Genomic DNA, 19,063 nt, shown 5'->3' on the forward strand with positions numbered 1-19,063 from the left:
AGAGAAAAATTCTTGAGGGATAATATAGCATCATGGCTTAGAACATAGCACCTCAAAGTATGGCACCTTGGCACACTACTTTGAACTAAAAGTGATCGGAAAGGCCTCAGAAGCAAAGTCTTTCTGACTTCACATTGCAATTTTTAGTTCACTATATGTTCCAAAACATTATAAGTTCAATTTCTTCATTTTCTTGGAATTTGGATAATATTCAGTTTGTATTCATGCTTGTTTATCGTCAGAAGTCAATTAGAACAGTGGTTGAAGTCCTAAAATTTCAGAGACTTTATAATCCAGCCAGGTGTAGTAAGCACACCTGTAATCTCAGCTACTCAAGAAGCAGAGGTAGGAAAAGTATGATACAATACTGGTCCAGGCCAAAGCATGAGACCCTATGCAAAAAACAAACTAAAAGCAAAAGAACTAGAGGTGTGGGTGAAGCAGAAGAGCACTTGAGTATAAGACCCCATGTTCATGCCTAAGTACTCCCTCAAAAAAAAGTGAAAAAGACAACTTTATAATCTAATATTGTTAACACTATTTTGAGGTGAGAATGAATACATATTCATACAATGAAAGGAAAGGGCCTTTCTGAATTACAAATGCATAGACACACAGATACAAGGAAAGCTTACACTTCTGTTTATACCATTTCAGTCATAGAGAAAATGTAAAAGTAAAAGCAAACTCACAGATTCAAATATCACAGAGTTGTCTTTCTATGTGAACATAGAATTGTAACTTGTTTTAGATAAACAAAAAGTGATAGACCAGTTTATTGTCTTTCACTCAAGACAGACTAGATCTCTATCAATCATTGACCCATTTACAGAGTTCTGCAAATGGTTAGATCATAAAATCGAATTCCTAATCATTGCTGCTAACAATTGAGAAGTATCTGCTCCAAATAAACCAAAACAAAGTACAAATTTTAGTAGAGAAAAAAACAAATCCATTGGTTATCTTGGCAAAAATCTCCAAAACTATCAAAATAATCAAGGCAAAATTATTACTTTCATACAGATATAAAAGTAAAAACCTGTTAAATATTGTATCTAGCTCAGCTGGGTACAGTGGCTCATGACTGTAATCCCAGATACTCAGGAGGCTAAAAGCTGAAGATTTCAGTTTGAAGGCAGCCATGGCAAGAAAGTCTGTGAGACACTCATCTCCAATTAACCACCAAAAAGCCAGAAGCGTAGCTGTGGCTCAAATGATACAGCACCAGACTTGAGCAAAAAAAAAACTAAGGGACAGTGCCCAGGTTCTGAATTCAGATCCTGTTTCTGAAACAAACAGGGCTTCATTCTCCCACAGTATTGGAAGTCAAATGTCTAAAGTCATGATGTCTATGAGGTCAGGCTCGCTCTAAGTAAAGGCCCTAAAGGAGAGGCAGATGGTCTTTTCCACCTTCAAGCTTCTAGCTATGGATTTTCTTTGCCTTGTATCTGATTTACTCCAATCTCTGCTCCTGCCTTCCTGTGGCCTTCTCTGCTTTGTGTTTCTTTGTCTTCTCTTCTGTTTTGAAGAAAGACCTTTGTCATTGGATTTAGAGCCCATCCATTGAACCCAAGACAATCTCCCCATCTTAAGATCCATAGTTACATGCGCTAAGATAGTTTTTCCAAATAAGATCACATTCACAGGGTCTTGGGGGTTAGAACATGGATATGCCTTTGAGGGAAGGTATGTCATTCAACTTATGCAGAAGCTTTTCTATCTGAGGGCCATGCTTCTAGCCTATGGCTAGCAAGATGTAATAAAGGGATATGAACATTCCCTTTAAATCACCAGTATAAATCAATGATAATAATGCTGCAAAGACCTAGTGGTAAACCTTACTCTACCTCTTACAGGTAACTCTGTGGCTCTGAAAAAGATTGCTAACTTCCCTGAGCCTTATTTTATCTTTTATAAAATGAGGATGCATTCTTACCTTCTTGTGCTGTGGAAAGTATTAACTGAGTAGATGCTGTACTGGGTTCTGTCTTCAAATGGTTCCCAGAATTCAAACACTTCTTTCTACTTTCCCAACTACCACAATAGCCAAGCTATATTGCCTCTTACCGAGTTTAATTTTTGCCACAGCTTTTTCCTGATCCTTTTGCTTACCTCTTTCCTTTCCCTTTACAAGACAGCTAGAGGTATTTTTTATAATGTGAGTCTAATTACATCTATTCTGTGCTCAGAACCCATCAATGGCTTCCAGCTCACTTGGAATCAAAGACAGAGACTTCTTATGATCAATATGAGACTTCTTATGATCAATATTAAACCTTACACGATCTGGCTTTCTATTACCCTTCTGATATCTCCTACTGTTCTACCCTTGCTGTTCTACCTTAGAAACCCCAGATTATTTTTTAACTTATTTATTTTATTGTTATTATAAAGGTGATGTAGAGAAGGATTACAATTACATAAGCCAGATAATGAATACATTTCCTTTTGTACAGTGTCTTCTGTTCCCTCATTCTCTACCAGTTCCCCTCTCATCTCCACCTCTGAGTTGTATAGTTCACTTTCCTCAATGTCCAGTGAGTTCCACTGCTGCATTTTTCACTCTTTTTCCCTTGAGTTCTGTACCCTCCCCTCTACCTTCCAGAAGATATGCACTTGAATACACCATACATAAAAGAAGACAGAATTATCCAAAAACATTTTTAAGAGCAATCTCTTGTTTGCATATCTTGGAGTTTGCATATATATTATATAAATATGAAGAGGCACTTTGTGCCTTTGTGTTTCTATCCTAAGAGTATCCACTTATGGTCTCATTGTGTGTATCAAGAATCCTGTATAATTTATCATATCCCAGTGTCTTTTAGATCTAATTTCCACGTATCAGAGAGAACATGCGCCATTTGTTTCTCTGAGCCTGACTTACCTCACTTAATATGATTTGTTCTAGTTCCATCCATTTCCCTGAAAATGACATTATTTTATTCTTTATAATGGCTATGTAAAATTCCATTGTGGGTAGGTAACACATTTTTTTGAATCCCTTCATCTATTGTAGTGTATCTAGGCTGTTTCCATATATTGGCTATTGTGGATAGTGTAGCAATGAAAATGGAAGGAAACACCAGCTTCTTTAATTATCCTGGATGCTACCAAACCTATCCTTGTCTCAGGACCTTTACTTTTATTATTTTTCTTGATAGCCATATGGGTCACTCTGGTTCACTCTCACTGTCCAGATCTCTGCATAAATGTCAGAGAAATCTCTCTGTATATATTTTACTCAGTTGTGGGTTGACTTGTGTTCTCCAAAATGATTTGCTGAAATCCCATAAGTCCATAGTTATCAATGTAGAAATTGAGTCTTTCCAAACTCATCAAGTTTTTTTTTTCACTTCCAAGGTTTTGTTCTTAAGACAAAACAAGAAAAAATTAGACATAAAGGACATGGTGCTTTAGTACATCTAGGGAACTCAAGAAACTAATCCCTCCCAAACCCAACAAACCAATTACTAAATGGGCAAGGAAACTAAAGAGAGATTTCTCAGAAAAAGAGATTAAAAATGCCAAAGAAACACATGAGGAAATGTTCACCATCCTGGGTTATAAAGGAAATGCAAATAAAGACAACCCTGAGATGCCACCTTACCCCAGTCAGAATGGTCCCACATCCTAAAGTCAGCCAATGACAAATGCTGGAAGGAATGCAGAGAAAGAGGAACCCTATTACACTGCTGGTGGGAATGTACACTTATACAACCACTTTGGAAAGCAGTCTGGAGGGTCCTTAGAAAGCTAAAGATTGACCTCCCTTAAGACCCAGTCATACCACTTCTAGGCATCTACCCTGAACAATAGGAACCAATATACAAGGACACATGCACCTCCATGTTTATTGCAGCATTGTTTACAATAGCCAGGATATGGAAACAACCCAGATGCCCCACAACAGATGAATGGATCCAAAAATTGTGGTATCTATACACAATGGAATATTATATAGCCATTAGAAAGGACAAAATAATGGCATTTTCAGGGAAATGGATGGAACTAGAAGAAATTATTTTGAGTGAGGTAAGCCCAGAGCAAAGAGACAAACGGTACATGGTCTCTCTGATATGTGGATGTTAAATCCAGAATGTAAGGTTAACAAGACTTGAGAAGCAAAGGACCTCCACTTATCTGGTCAAATCACTACTAAATAACCCCATGCTGCTGATCACATTTATGGTATATATGTGTACACCAGAGGGAAACTAGGAGGAGGTCACAGAACTAGAGGGAATCAGGGAAAAACATACAACAGCAGGACCCATCAGCTGCACTGGACATTGATCAAAACAAACTAAGCAACTCAATGGCAACGATGGGAGGGAGGGAATGAGTGGAAAAGAGGGAACAGCTGATGCTATGCAAAACAAAAGAAATGTACATATCACCTGGTGTGGAAGAAATAGCTTTATTGTCAAAGCTCATAGAACTCATAAACTTAATAGAGCACGATAAACAATTTGCCCCATGAAAGTTAGAATGTGTTTGTGACTTTAACTAAGCATCACTATCCCACAACACTTAAATTTGTGAAATTATGTAATCACTTCATCACAATAAAGAATTTGCAAAAAGTAAGAAAGAAAGAAAAAGAAAGAGAACATGCTGTTGGTACACTAATGGGAAACCTGCAAAAGATTGCATCCTTTCTGGAGATCATGTTTTGCGAAGATCATAATCTATCCCTCATAGCAATAACTCATAGCAATATGGTTGGTGTCTTCAAAGAAAAGGAGAAGACACACGAGGAGAGTGTTAGAAGGAACTAAAGGCAGTGGTTGGAGTAATGCATCTATAAGCCAAGAGTTGTTGTCAATGCTACAATGCTATAAACCAAGAGAAAGATATGAGTTTCCTCCCTATCTTACCTCAAACAAACAACCAAATAGCCTAAGTTTGATGTCAACCTAGGAGGCATACCACTGTCCTTGAATCTCCAGGCTGAACATGTTGGTGAGGAAGACTGGCTCCATTCTGCCCTCCTGATCCTTCTCTACTCCCCAAATGCATTAATTCAGTAGCTCAATGGCAATGCAGAACAGGATCTTCTGAAACTATATGTATTCCTCTCTGCTTGACTCCATTAATGACACCATGTCTGACCAGGGAAGCTTCACAGTGACAGCACCTTGTCCGTGAACAAAGGGGATGAATAGAAATCAAAGTGTTTTTCTTCCCTGGAGAAGGGAACAAAGAACAATATTCAACCATCGCAGCCATTGACTTATCAGCTGGTGACTAGCTCTATTTCCATGGAAACAGGGAGCAGAACAGGAAAAAAGAAAGGCTTTTTAGAATAATAGAAGGTTGTATGCTGTAAGTTGCTTTTGTAAAATAGAGCCAGCAAGGTTTCTCCATTCTCTCAGCCCTGACCCCCACATGGCTCTCCCAAGAAGCCAGTAGGCTGCAGGACAGAGTGGCAAGAGGGCACTTCCCCACCCACCAGGCTTCCTCATCAGCTAAGACAGCCTGAACTGGCAGGAGATCATCCACTGTTAGCCTTGAAGAAGAAGATGCATTCAGGGGAAAACAAAAACATTTACCACCGAGGGGAACAAAGCCTCATGCAAAGAGTTAGGTGCTTTTATATGTGTCCTTTTGACTGGAAGAAATTAGATCTATATGTCCTAGACAAAAAAAGGCAAAGTCCTCGTTGAAATATCACTTGGAAATGATGGCTCATAAATTGAGGAGTTGTGATTGCACCAACTCACCATCTTTCTCTGTTTCTGGCATTGTATGTAGAGATGGTGAAAGTGATTGGCCCCTTGAGGCATGGGGTTCCATCTTATAGCTTGGCCTCATTCCAGAGGTCAACAGCATCTGTGAATATTGTGCCTTTGGCATCAGGCCTGGGCACATGGAACTCCACCTCCCAAGCAATCCAGTATATGCTTAGTTTGCTTCACACAAGTTGGAAGCAACCATTTTAAAAGAAATGAAGAACCCAAGAGCCCACACTCAACTTCCATGAAAAGAGAAAGTAAGTAGGGAACCGAAATAAAAAGTTACCAAGATATGTGGTGAACGCAATTCCCTCTTTTCTGGAAGTTTACTTTGCCTTGGGAACCATGACTCATAACTGCTATAGTGATGAGTTCCATTGCCTAGGAAACCTGACTTTATAGGTAGATCCTTAAAAATAACCGGGTAGGATGGTGCTTGCCTGTAATCTCAGTTACCTGAGAGGCTGAAGCAAGACAATCTCAAGTTTGAGGCCATCCTGACAATTTAGTAAGACCTTATCTCAAAATGAAATTTAAAAAATCATAAAGTAAAATAGAAGGGACTATGGTATCAGGAAAATGCGAATCAAACCTATAGTAAATGTCTATATCAGCCCAGTTAGAATTTACATCATCAAGGAAACAAGAAACAACAAATACTGGTGAGGATGCACAATGGACATCAGTGTGGATATGCCTCACAAAAAGACTGAAAATAGGATTATCTTATGATCCAGTTATACCACTCTTGGATGCATACTGAAAAGAATGTTAGTCAGTATACAATAGAAGTACATGTAAGGGGAGCACAGAATGGAGGGACAAAAGATGAACAAATGTAGCAGTAGTACTTACTAGACACTATGTTAAAAATGAATTATACAACTAATGGGTGGGGATGGGAAAGAAACTGGGAGAGTGTGATGGAAGAGGTGACATTGTCCAAAAAGAAATGTACTCTTTACCTGACTTATGCAGCTGTAACCCTTCAGTATATCACTTTTATAATAACAAAAAAGTAAATTTAAAAAATAAAGACTTGTAAACTCATGTTTATCATAGCATAATTTATAATAGCCAAGACATAAAGTCATTCTAGATGCCCATCAATGAATGAATGGATAAATATGGTATATATCCACATGAAGTTTTTCTCAGCCATGAAAGAATAATAAAATTATGCCATTTCCAGGGAAATGGATAGAACTGGAGATCATAATGTAAGTGAAATTACAGATTAACAAATGATCTCAGCCTCCTAAGTAGGTATGAGCCCTTGAGTCTGGCAAAACTTAAATTTAAAAATAAATAAATGAAAGTGGAAAGGGGTCTATTTGAGAAGAGAAAGGGAACTACTGAGGGACAGGGAGAACAAGAAAGGATAGTGGATGTGAATATAATTAAAGTATGTTATATATTTCATAATGAAATCCATTTGAATGTACAAAAAAGATAACTTGAAGAAAATAGAACCAAATTGGTATTTTTTTAAAGGACTAGACTTGTAGCTTAGTGGTATAGTGCTTTTCAAACATTGAGGCCTTGTTTTCAGTCCCCAGTAACACACACACACACACACACACACACACACTGTGCTCGCATACACACACTGTGCTCGCATACACACACAATTATGTGCTTTTATTGCTGGGACTTTAGGTAACACCTTAAATTTTTACCTGAGAAAAATGACCAAGTAAGTACCTGAGAAGTGGGCAGCATGCAAGGATTCTTGTCCTATAACAACCACTCCCCACAACATATAAACAAATACATCCTTAAATCACACCACTTCTTCAATCTCCAATCCTGTTCCTCAACCACTAGTGATTAAGAAGATTTTTTTAACAAATTGTTTCCCATTAAACAAATAAAGGCAATTTGTGTACATATGAAAGTATCCCAGCCACTGGAAAGATTCATCTGTTCTACAGATTATGCCTTACTAGGAAGATTTAACCCTCAAATAAGATAATTAATTCATCCTGGTTTGCCAAAGGCACAAGTCCCAGGAAATCTCTCGTTCGATCTAACCAGGATAGCTAGTCTCTTACTCTACCTTTATTGCAGCTTTTCTGGTAGAGAAGGGTAGTTTTCCTTCAGTTTTTGGACCCAGAGGTACATCTCTGCTCCAGTCACTACTGCTCCAATAAACTACTCAGAAAAAGCCAGAAGTGGCATTCTGGCTCAAGAGGTAGAACACTAGCCTTGAGCACAAACAGGCTCCCGGACAATGCCCAGGCCCTGAGATCAAGCCCCAGGACTGGCAAAAAGAAATCCCATATGTGTGTGTATACATAAATATGTATACACATACACACACACACACACACACACACACACACACGCACACACATATATATTCTAATATATGAGGCACTTTTGGTTCCCAGTGTTAAGACTTGGAACTTTCAGCCAGTGCATGGGATGTGAAAGAATTTAGCCAGCATCAGAGTTGGCTAGTCAGGCACTGGTGGTTCATGCCTGTAATCCTAGCCACACAGGAGGCTGAGATATGAGATTTGAAGCCAGCCCAAGCAGAAAAGTTTGTGAGGCTCTTTTTTTTAAAATTTAATGTATTGTCAAGGTGATATACAGAGGGGTTACAGTTACATATATAAGGTAGTGAGTACGTTTCTTGTTGAACTTGTTAGCCCCTCCCTCATTTTTTTCTCCCACTTTCCCTCCCCCCCCCATCCTCCCCTATGAGGCTCTTATCTCCAACTAAGGACCAAAAAGCTAAATGTGGAGCTATGACTCAAGTAGTAGAGCGCTACTAGCTTTGGGAGAAAAACCTCAGGCACAACACCCCTGCCCTGAATTCAAGTCTCAGGACCAGCACACACATACACACAGACACACACAGACACACACAGACACACAGACACACACACACACACACACACACACACATACACTCACAAGAAAAATAATTTAAAAAAGAGAGAATGTCAAGCAAGGAAGAGTTGAGGCCTGACACCAGGCATTTTAGATAAAACACTATATTGATTTGTGCATCTTAGGAAGATGGGAAATAGGTCATCTCTAAAAAGTGAGAAGAAATCCAGAGAACCTCCTAGCAGGTCCCCTAGCCTTCCACATGTTCCTGGACACTAACATGCCTGTGCTATAAAGAGGCCCAGGGATAGAATTTCTGAAGGCCCATACGCCAGTCCTGTATACTTGAATGGCAGTGAAATGACATCTGATGGAGAAAATCCACAGAGGCATGGTCAAAGGTGACAACGGTCCTTTAATGCCCAGCCTCCAGTGGGTGAGACAGTGACGTCAGCACGGGGCAGGCCTTCTGGCAGGGCTGGACTTCCCCAGCCTCTGGTTCTCACATGGCAGGGAGAACTTAGACCAAATCATTATTTTAAGAAAATTCTCGATCCTTAAGTTATCGTTATCTTTCTGCCCTTCCTTCCAGATCAACACTTTTGTTATGAGATGGATGTTTATGTGCAACACATCCCCCAAATTCATAGGTTGAAGCCCTAATATCCAATGAGATAGTATTTGGAGATGGGCTTTATGAAAATGATTAAGTTTAAATAAAGTCATGAGGGTGGGGCCCTCAGGATGGGAATAGTGCCTTTATATGTGAGGACATAGTGGAAAAGTGGCTATGTACAAGCCAGGTAAAGATTCCAACCCAGAATCCAACCATCTTGACACCCTGATCTTGGAAATCAAGTTATCAGAACTGGAAGAAACTAAAACTTACTTAAGCCATCCCATGTGTAGTATCTTGTTATAAAAGACCCAACAGACTAAGACAGGTTCTTCCATAGAGCTGATACTCAAAAGAGTGAAGTAAAACCACAGAGAAATGATGTCCTACCTCTGACTTCCAGTTCAATATGGCCACAGACCCTTAGGAAAGATCCCAGAACTTCCAACTACTGGTTACAGGAACTGATTGCCTATGTCCTCTGCTAAAGAAGTTCATCCTTTGATGCTTTCTGCTCTGCAAGGAGCAAGACATGGGATCATCTCTCCGCAGAGTGATGTCTGTCTTTTCTGCCAAGGCCTGGTCTTTGCCTGACTTCGTAATGTTAGCTCTAAATAGAAAGAACTCATATGTCACTCAATAAACATAATTTTCAGTAAGAAAGAAAAGCAATCAAAGGTCCTAGGTACAAAAATTGGAAAATGTATTTTTAAGGTTCGTTGACAACAAAAGCTTCAAAATCCCATTGTGTGGGGGTTTTCAAGGCCAAATTGAGATTCCCTAGGGCAATTTAAGAATAAGAAATCCTGCATCTTTAAAAACTTAAATTCTCAGGATAACATATACCCCGTGTGACTTTGATTTTCCTGTCAAAGCTGTTTTTAAAAGAAAAATAAAGCCATTCTTTCTCTACATTTTATGTTTGAGTAGTGAACAGAGAGAACAACCCACAGTATAGTATAATAATAGCAACTATATAAAGGAATAGGGAACTGACAAATATTATAAATGTTTTCCACAAACCAAACTAGTCAAAAAAGGAGTTACAGTGTGGTTTTTCTATTATTTCTTCCAATCAATTTCCCAAATATATTATCTGTAGTTTTGTGGGGAATTTTTTCCTACATTTAACAGTAAATCAGAAAATAGTATTGTTGAGACAGGCTAAATTGTCAGCTTTCTGTGGCATATCTATGGCACATGTTCTCTTTCTGTCACATTTGTTTAAAAATAAACTTTTCTATCATCTTTAAACAAAAAAGAGAGAGAGCCAAGCATCATTTGCTCATGTCCATAACCTTAGTTTTTAGGAGGCTGAGGTCTGAGGATCCTGATTTGAAGCTTGGGCAAGAAAGTCTATGAGACTCATATCTCCAATTAACTATCAAAAAGAAGTCACCAGGAGCCAGTGGCTCATACCTGTATTCCTAGATACTCAGAAGACAGATGTGAGGATTATGGTTCAAAGCCAGCCCATACAGAAAAGTCCATTAGACTTTTATCTCCAATAAACTACCAAAAAGCTGGACTCAAGTGGAGCTACAGCTCAAGTGGTACAGCAGTAACTTGGAGCAAAAGAAACTCAGGGACCATACTCAGGCCCTGAGTTCAACCCCCATGACCCACACCAAAAAAAAGCTGGAAGTGGAGTTGTTCAGGTGTCAGAGTGCTAGCCTTGAAAACAAAAGCTCAAGGACAACACTCAGGTCCTGAGTTCAAGCCCCAGAACTCACACACACACACACACACACACACACACACACACACACACACACTGAAGACATTTAAAATGGCAGATTAGAGATACCTAGCACTTTTTCTGCATTTCCATGAATCTCAAACAAAATCCTCAGGTTTGTAGCTCTGGGAGAGAGGATGACAAGAAAAGACAATATGAAATCCAGAAATGTCAAGTGAGATTAATTTTCAAAACCCAACAATTTTTTATGGTTTTTGTTGTGAAAATAGTGTACAGACGGGTTATAATTACATGAGCAAGGTAATGAATACATTTCCTATAGAGCATTGTTACCTCTTCCTTTTTTTTTCACCTACCATCCCTTCCCTCCCCACCTCCCCCACACCTCCCTCCCTCTGTCACCCACACACACATTGTAAAGTTTGTTTTCAACAAAGTGTTCTGTACATCTCACTGTCACAATGGGTTAACCTGCATCCCCATTTAAGCATTCTGTTATGTCCCTTCCCTCCCCAAATTACAAAAATGCATATACAAGATGCAAAATACCAGAATCAGTTATAGTGAAAACAGGGGTTACATCATGGGGGAAGAACATACAAAAGAAACAAAAGAATCACATAATACATTATAAATACATTAAAAACAACAGCAAGAAAGAAAAAAACCAGTTGTGTCCCTATCTTGGGGTTACATTTCACTTAACATCATCTTATATGGTCATATGTACATTCCCTTTGACCTTCTCTGCTTGTCCTAGGCATGTACTAGTCATTGCAAACAAGGGAAACCATGGGACCTATGTTTCTTTGGGCCTGGCTTACTTCACTTAATAGAATGTGTTCCAAGTCTTTCCATGTCTTAACAAATGGGGCAATGTCATTCATTCATGGGGGCATAGAATTCCATTATATTTGTGTGTGTGTGTGTGTGTGTGTGTGTGTGTGTGTGTGTATACCACATTTTCTTGATCCATTCATCTACTGAGGGGCATCTGGATTGGTTCCATATCTTAGCTATGGTGAATAATGCTGTGATAAACATGGTTGTGCTGATAGCTTTGGTATGACCTTGTTTGTGATTATTTGGGTAAATGCCCCAAAGTGGAATTGCTGAGTCATAGGGGAGCTGTATGTAGAGTCTTCTGAGGAACTCCCATAATGCTTTCCAAAGTGGTTGAATAAGTTTACACTCACACCAACAATGCAATAGGGTTCCCTTTTGGCCACATCTCCTCCAGCAGCTGTTGTTATTAGAGGTCTTGATTGTAGCCATTCTAACTGGGGTGAGGCAGAATCTCAATGTTGTCTTGATTTGAATTTTTTATGGCTAGAGAAGTTGAGCATTTCTTCATGTGTCTATTGGCCATTTTTATTTCCTCTTCAGAGAAGTCTCTCTTTAAGTCTTTAGCCCACTTATTAATTGGGCAGTTGTTTCTTTGAGGATTTGATGTTGGGGGATTTAATTTTTGAGTTCTAAGTATATTTCAGATATGAGACCCTTGTCCATTGTATGGCTAGTGAAGATCTTCTCCCATTTGTGGGCTTTTTATTGATCTTGCTAGCTATGTCCTTTACCATGCAGAAGCTCTACAGTTCCATGCAATCCCATTTGTCCAACCTTTCTTTGATTTGTTGTGTTTCTGGGTCTCTATTAAGAATATTCCAGCCTATGCCAAGGAGCCCTAGAGATTCTCCTATTCCTTCTTGTAATGTTTTCAGGGTGCCTGTTTTTATTTTGAGGTCTTTGATCCATTTGGAGTTGATTCTGGTACAGGGTGATATATAAGGATCTAGTTTTAGTTTTCCACAGGTGTTTAACCAATTTTGCCAGCACCATTTACTGAAAAGACTGTCTTTCTTCCATTCTATTCTTTAGCTCCCTTGTCAAAGATTAGGTGACTATAGGTCTGTAGGTTCATTTCTGGGTCTTCAGTCCAGCTTGTTGTTTTGATCTTTAAAACATAATTCCTACTGGGTGCCAATGGCTTATGCCTGTAATCCTAGCATTTCAGGAGGCTATAATCTGAGGATAATGGTTTGAAGCAAGCCTAGGTAGGAGAGTCCCAGAAATGCTCATCTCTAACCATTAAAAATCCTGAAGTGGAGCTGTAGCTCAAATGGTACAGCATTAACTTTGAGTAAAATAGCTCAGGGCCCAGTGCTGGTGACTCATGCCTATTGTCCTAGATATTCAGAAGGCTGAGATCTGAGGATTGTAGCTCAAAGCCAGACCTGGAAGGAAAGTCCATGAGACTCTTATCTCCAATGAACTACAAAAAAAAAAAATTGCCAGGTGCTGGTGGCTCATACCTATAATCCTAGCTGCTCAGGATATGAGGATTGTGGTTCGAAGCCAGCCGTAGCAGGAAAATGCATGAGACTCTTATTTCCAGTTAAGCACCAGAAAACTAAAAGTAGTGCTATGGTTCAAAGTGGTAGAGCACCAGCCTTGAGCTCAAAGAGTTCAGGGATAGCATCCAGGCCCTGAGTTCAAGACCCACAATGGAAGTAGAGCTGTGGTTCAAGTAGTAGAACATTAGCCTTGTGGGAAAAAAAGCTCAGAAACAGTGCCCAGCTCCTAAGTTCAAATCCTAAGACGGCACAAAAATATAAAAATAAAGCAGGAGACACAATACTAAGGACCCAGCCATTAGCCACCTCCCCAGGGGTGAAGGTAGACATCTGAATCTGGTCACATTTCACGAAGGGGTCTGCACAGGCATGAGAAGCTCATACAGTGGCCCCTGCCTAAGAAAGGAGAAGGCACAAGCTGGTCCTATGTGGCTGATTAGAGAAGCATGTTGTCTTCATTAAATGTGTTGCCAAAAGCACACATGGAAAACCTTTGGAGAACCCAATGCCATTTCTGGACATCTAGAGACTCAGATTAGACTTGCTGAAACCACCAGAACAAATTCAAACCACCTTTTGAGAGGCAGCCAAATTGAGGAGATGGTACATTGGATTATGTTTCAAAAGATCTGGGTTCAAGCCTCAGATCTGGTATATACTAGCTGTTTCAACTTTTAAAGTACAGTATCCAGCAAAACCCTCAGTGCTCTCATCTAGAAAATTATTACTATTGACGTAGCTCCTTTCATAAGGTTGCTATATAAGAATCAAGTAAAAGAATAAATACAGAAGTGCTTTGTAAAATTATACAAAGTTCCACAATGTAAGCTATTATTAGTGATTTTGAAGTTCTGGTCAGAGAAATTAAAAAGTCGGGAACCAATTATTCCAAATTCACTAAGGGCAATTTTCTAACCATACCCTTCTAAAGAACAACCACAGATGAATAGATTTGCCCCTTGGAGCAGATAGTGTTGGCAGGCAGAAAGCTGAATTATATTGAATTGTCATCATTTATATCAAGGAGGAAACTTTTCAAAGAATAGCTCTATTCAAAGAATAGAGCTGATATACTTGAGAAAGACTCACAGCCCAAGCAATCTGAGGAAAGTAAACATGTCTTTTTTGAGACTTCATGCTTCACATATCATTTATGAATTTTTCAAAAAACACAAAACTGGTCCAGGCAGTAGGTGGCTCACGCTTGTAATCCTAACTACTCAGGAGGCTAAGATCAACAGTTTGAAGCCAGCTTGGGCAGGAAAGTCTGTGAGACTCCTATCTCTAATAAACTACTACAAAAAAGCCAGAAGTGGAACTGTGTCTCAAGTAGCAGAGCACTAACCTTGAGAAAAGAAGCTCGGGGACAGTGCCCAGGCCCTGAGGTTAAGCCCTAGGACCAGCACACACACACACACACACACACACACACCAAATTGGGCATTGATCCTAGGCTCAATGTTGGAGGAGCATACAAGAATGATATTTGTGTCAATTGAGTCTTTCAGGAAGAAGATACAGAGCTGGAGCTAAGAGTGGAAACATTTATTGGCAAAAGATGCACACAATAGCCATAGGAAGAAGATTAAGGTAGGAGATGCCTCCAGTCACATACAGACCTGACAAAGCAAGAGTCAACTGAGTAGGCAGTTATAGAGCAAAAGCTACATATTGAAGGAATCCTGTGTTGGATAGAAGTAACCAGACCGTAAGACCTCTACCATGCTCAGACATTAGCTAAGGTTTTCCAGACAAGGCATGACCTCAGCATAATGTTAAGATAGACTTCCAAAATACTAACAATTGAAAACCCTCATCTAAGTGCACTCTTTTTTGTTGGTCGTGGGGCTTGAACTCAAGGCCTGCATGCTTTTGCACTCAAAGTTAACACTCTACCATTTTGAGCCACAACACCACTTCAGTTTTTAGGTTAATTGGAAATAAAGAGTCTCACAGACTTTCCTACCTGGGCTAGCTTTGAATAGCAAAGATCTCGGTCTCTTGTGTAGTGTGAACCACCAGCACCTGGCTTTAAGACTTTTTTTTTACCAGTCCTGGGGCTTGAACTCTGGGCCTAGGCACTGTCCCTGAGCTTCTGTTGTTTAATGCTAGCACTCTACTACTTGAGCCACAGCACCATCTAAGTGCACTTCTTTTTTTTCTTTTTTTCTTTTTTTTTTGTTGGTCCTGGGGCATGAATTCTGGGCCCGGGGCACTGTCCCTCAGATCTTCAGCTCAAGGTGAGTGCTCTACCACTTGAGCTACAGCGCCACTTCCAGTTTTCTGGTGGTTAATTGGAGATAAGAGTCTCATGGATTTTCCTGCCCTGGCTGGCTTTGAACTGCAATCCTCAGATCTCAGCCTCCTGAGTAGCTAGGCTTACAGGCATGAGCCACCAGTACCTGCCCTAAGTGCACTTCTTGAAATTGATCCGGATGTTCCTTTCTGAAAGGAGATTTGAGCAGTGTCCCTTTGTAACTGTTACAGATTGACTAACACAGATGCCTAAAGATGTTTACATATACTTTGGGTTTTTTAACATGGCATGTCTAGACTGGAATATTGTATAGACTCTTTATGAGCTCTTCCAACAAGTGTTAGAGATTACTAGGAAGAAGTAAGGGTTCAACAAGAAAATATCACAGTGACCCATCTCACTTGTTGCTGTTGTTGTTGTTGTTTTGTATATGTTTGTGTGTGTGTTTTAGGGCCTGAACACTGTCCCTGAACTTTTTTCTCAAGGTTAGCACTCAACCATTTGAGCCACACCTCCATTTCTGTCATTTTTAGTTTAATTGGAGGTAAGAGTCTATTGAACTTTCCTGACCAGGCTGGCTTCTAACTGCTGTCCTCATATCTCAGACTCTTGAGTAGTTAGGATTACAGGTGTGAACCACTGGCTTCTGGCTCACTTCTTGTTTTGAGCATTACCAGTTTAGCATACCAGGTACTATATGGATGATATAGTATAAATGGATTCCGTAAGACTGATCAAAATTATTATCATCATCAAAAAAATAAAATACCTAGGAATCAACTTAACCAAAGAAGTAAAAGATCTCTACAATGAAAACTTCAAAAATCAGAGAAAGGAAATTAAAGCAGACCTCAGGAAGTAGAATAACCTTCCATGTTCCTGGATTGGGGGATTGACATTGTGAAAATGCCAATATTGCCAAAGGCTATATACAAAGTCAATGTGATACTGATCAATATCCCAACTTCTTTCTTCAATGAAATAGAAGCAATCCAAAAATTCAAAAGACCCCAAATAGCAAAAACAATTCTTAGCAGGAAGAACAATGCTGGAGGAATGTCATTACTGAACTTCAAACTCTATTACAAAGCCATAGTAATCAAAACAGCATGGTACTGGCACAAGAACAGGCCTGATAAGCAATGGAACAGATTCAAAGACTCAGAAATTCACGCACAGACCTAAGGCCACCAAATCTTTGATAAGAGATCAAAAAATAGGATGAAAGAAAGATAGCCTCTTCAATAAAGGCTAACTAATCTTTGATAAGAGAGCCAAAAAAAATAGGATGGAAGACAGCCTCTTCAATAAATGGCGCTGGCAGAATTGGCTACACAGGTGTAGAAAACTAAAGTTAGATCCCTATATATCACCCTGCACAAAAATCAACTCCAAATGGGTCAAAGACCTTGAGGTAAAAACAGATAACTTGAAAATATTACAAGAAAAGATAGGCAAAACACTAGGGCTCCTTGGCACAGGTTGAAACTTTCTTAATAAAGATCCAGAAACACAACAAAGCAAAGAAAGGCTGGATAAATGGGATAGCATTAAACTATAGAGCTTCTGCAAGTCCATGGATTAGGAGAAGATCTTCACTCATCATACAATACACAAGGATCTCATATCCAAAATATACCAACAGCTCAAGAAATTAAATTCCCCCAAAACAACCCCCCAAAGAAATAACCACTCCATTAAAAGGTGGGCTAAAGCCAGGTGCCCGTGGCTCATCCTAGCTACTCTGAAGATCACAGTTCAAAGCCAGCCCAGGCAGGAAAGTCCGTGAGACTCTTCTCTCCAAGAAATCATCAGAAAACCAGAAGTGGTGCTGTAGCTCAAGTGGTAGAGCACTCACCTTGAGCTGAAGAGCTAAGGGACAGCACCCAAGCCCAGAGTTCAAGCCCCACAACCAACAACCAAAAAGAAAAAGTGAGCGAAAGACATAAAGAGAGACCTCTCTGCAGAGGAAATAAGAATGGCCAATAGACACATGAAGAAATGCTCAACTTCTCTGGCTATAAAAGAATTGCAAATCAAAAAAGCTTGAGATTCCATCTCACCCCAGTTAGAATGGCCATAATCAAGAAATCTAATAACAACAGATGCTGGAGGGGATGTGGCCAAAAAGGAACCCTACTGCATTGTTGGTGGGAGTGCAAACTTGTTCAACCACTCTGGAAAGCAGCGTGAAGGTTCCTCAAAAAACTACACATAGAGCTCCCCTATGACCCAGAAATCCTACTTCTGGGAATCTACCCAAATGTCCACACTAAACCCACCAGTACGACGATGTTCATCGCAGCATTATTTAGCATAGCCAAGATATGGAACCAACCCAAATGCCCCTCAGTAGATGAATGGATCAAGAAAATGTGGTACATACACAATGAAAATCTATGCTTCCAACAGAAAGAATAACATTGTTCCGTTCATAAGGAAATGGAAAGACTTGGAAAACTTACATTAAGTGAAGTAAGCCAGACCCAGGGACCCAGGTCACATGATCTCACTCATCTGTAAGAACTGGAATATGTAGAAGATACTCTTAACAGGGGATCTCAAGATCCCAAACCCTTAGTGCAAAGGACTATGTATAATGAAGTATATTAACATGAACTCCAACTTTTGGAAAAAAGAGACTCTCATTAGACCCTCTATAGAGTTGCTTCTTTTTCTCTATTGTTGTTTTTCCCATGGTTTCCATCATCTGCAATAATTAGTATACATCTAGGATAATTTTATTAGATGAGCAGAAAAGCTCAAAAGCTGTGTACATATGACCATATAAGATGATCTTAAGCAAAATGAACCCCAAGATTTGAACACAAGTGGTTCTTCTTTGTTATTGTTTTTAATGTACTATGAGATGGTTTTGTTTCCTTTGTATGTTCTTCTTCCTATGGGATATCTCCTATTGTCATTGTATTTGATATTGGTACCCTGCATCTTGTATATACATTTGTCCAATTTGGGGAGGGGAAGGGGAATAACATAACACTGAAACAAGGACACAGGTTGACCCATTGCAACAATAATACCCACAAGACACTATATTGGAAATGAACTTTACAACTTTGGGGGGTAGTGAGGGAGGTAGGGGAGGGAAGGGATAGTGGGAGAACAACAAAGGAGGGAGTAACAATTCTCAACAAGAAATGTACTCATTATCTAACTCATGTAACTGTAACCCCTCTGTACAACATCTTTACAATAAAACAAAATTTAAAACTTTATTATCATCAAGGTGAAAACATGGAAGCTGGAAAACAAGTTGGACAAATTCCGATATACTTAAGTATTCATATCCATGAATATCAGTTAATAAGACCTACATTAGCAGCTAATGTTTTGTGTTCAAAAATACAAAATGGAGATTATTAAGAAAATGGTGGATTACTGGTAGCTACCATTCCTGTGTCTCCATGGACCAATTATAGGTATGAGTCTTGGAAGAAAGGACAACTTTGCAAAGTGCAAACAAACTGTGGAAGTCAAAATTACTGAACCTTTTTTGGGGGGTTGGTTGTGGGATTTGAAAAAAAATCACTGAATCTTAAG

This window comes from Dipodomys ordii, unplaced genomic scaffold, assembly GCF_000151885.1.
Source record: "Dipodomys ordii isolate 6190 unplaced genomic scaffold, Dord_2.0 Scaffold134, whole genome shotgun sequence".
In the NCBI taxonomy this organism is placed as follows: domain Eukaryota; kingdom Metazoa; phylum Chordata; class Mammalia; order Rodentia; family Heteromyidae; genus Dipodomys; species Dipodomys ordii.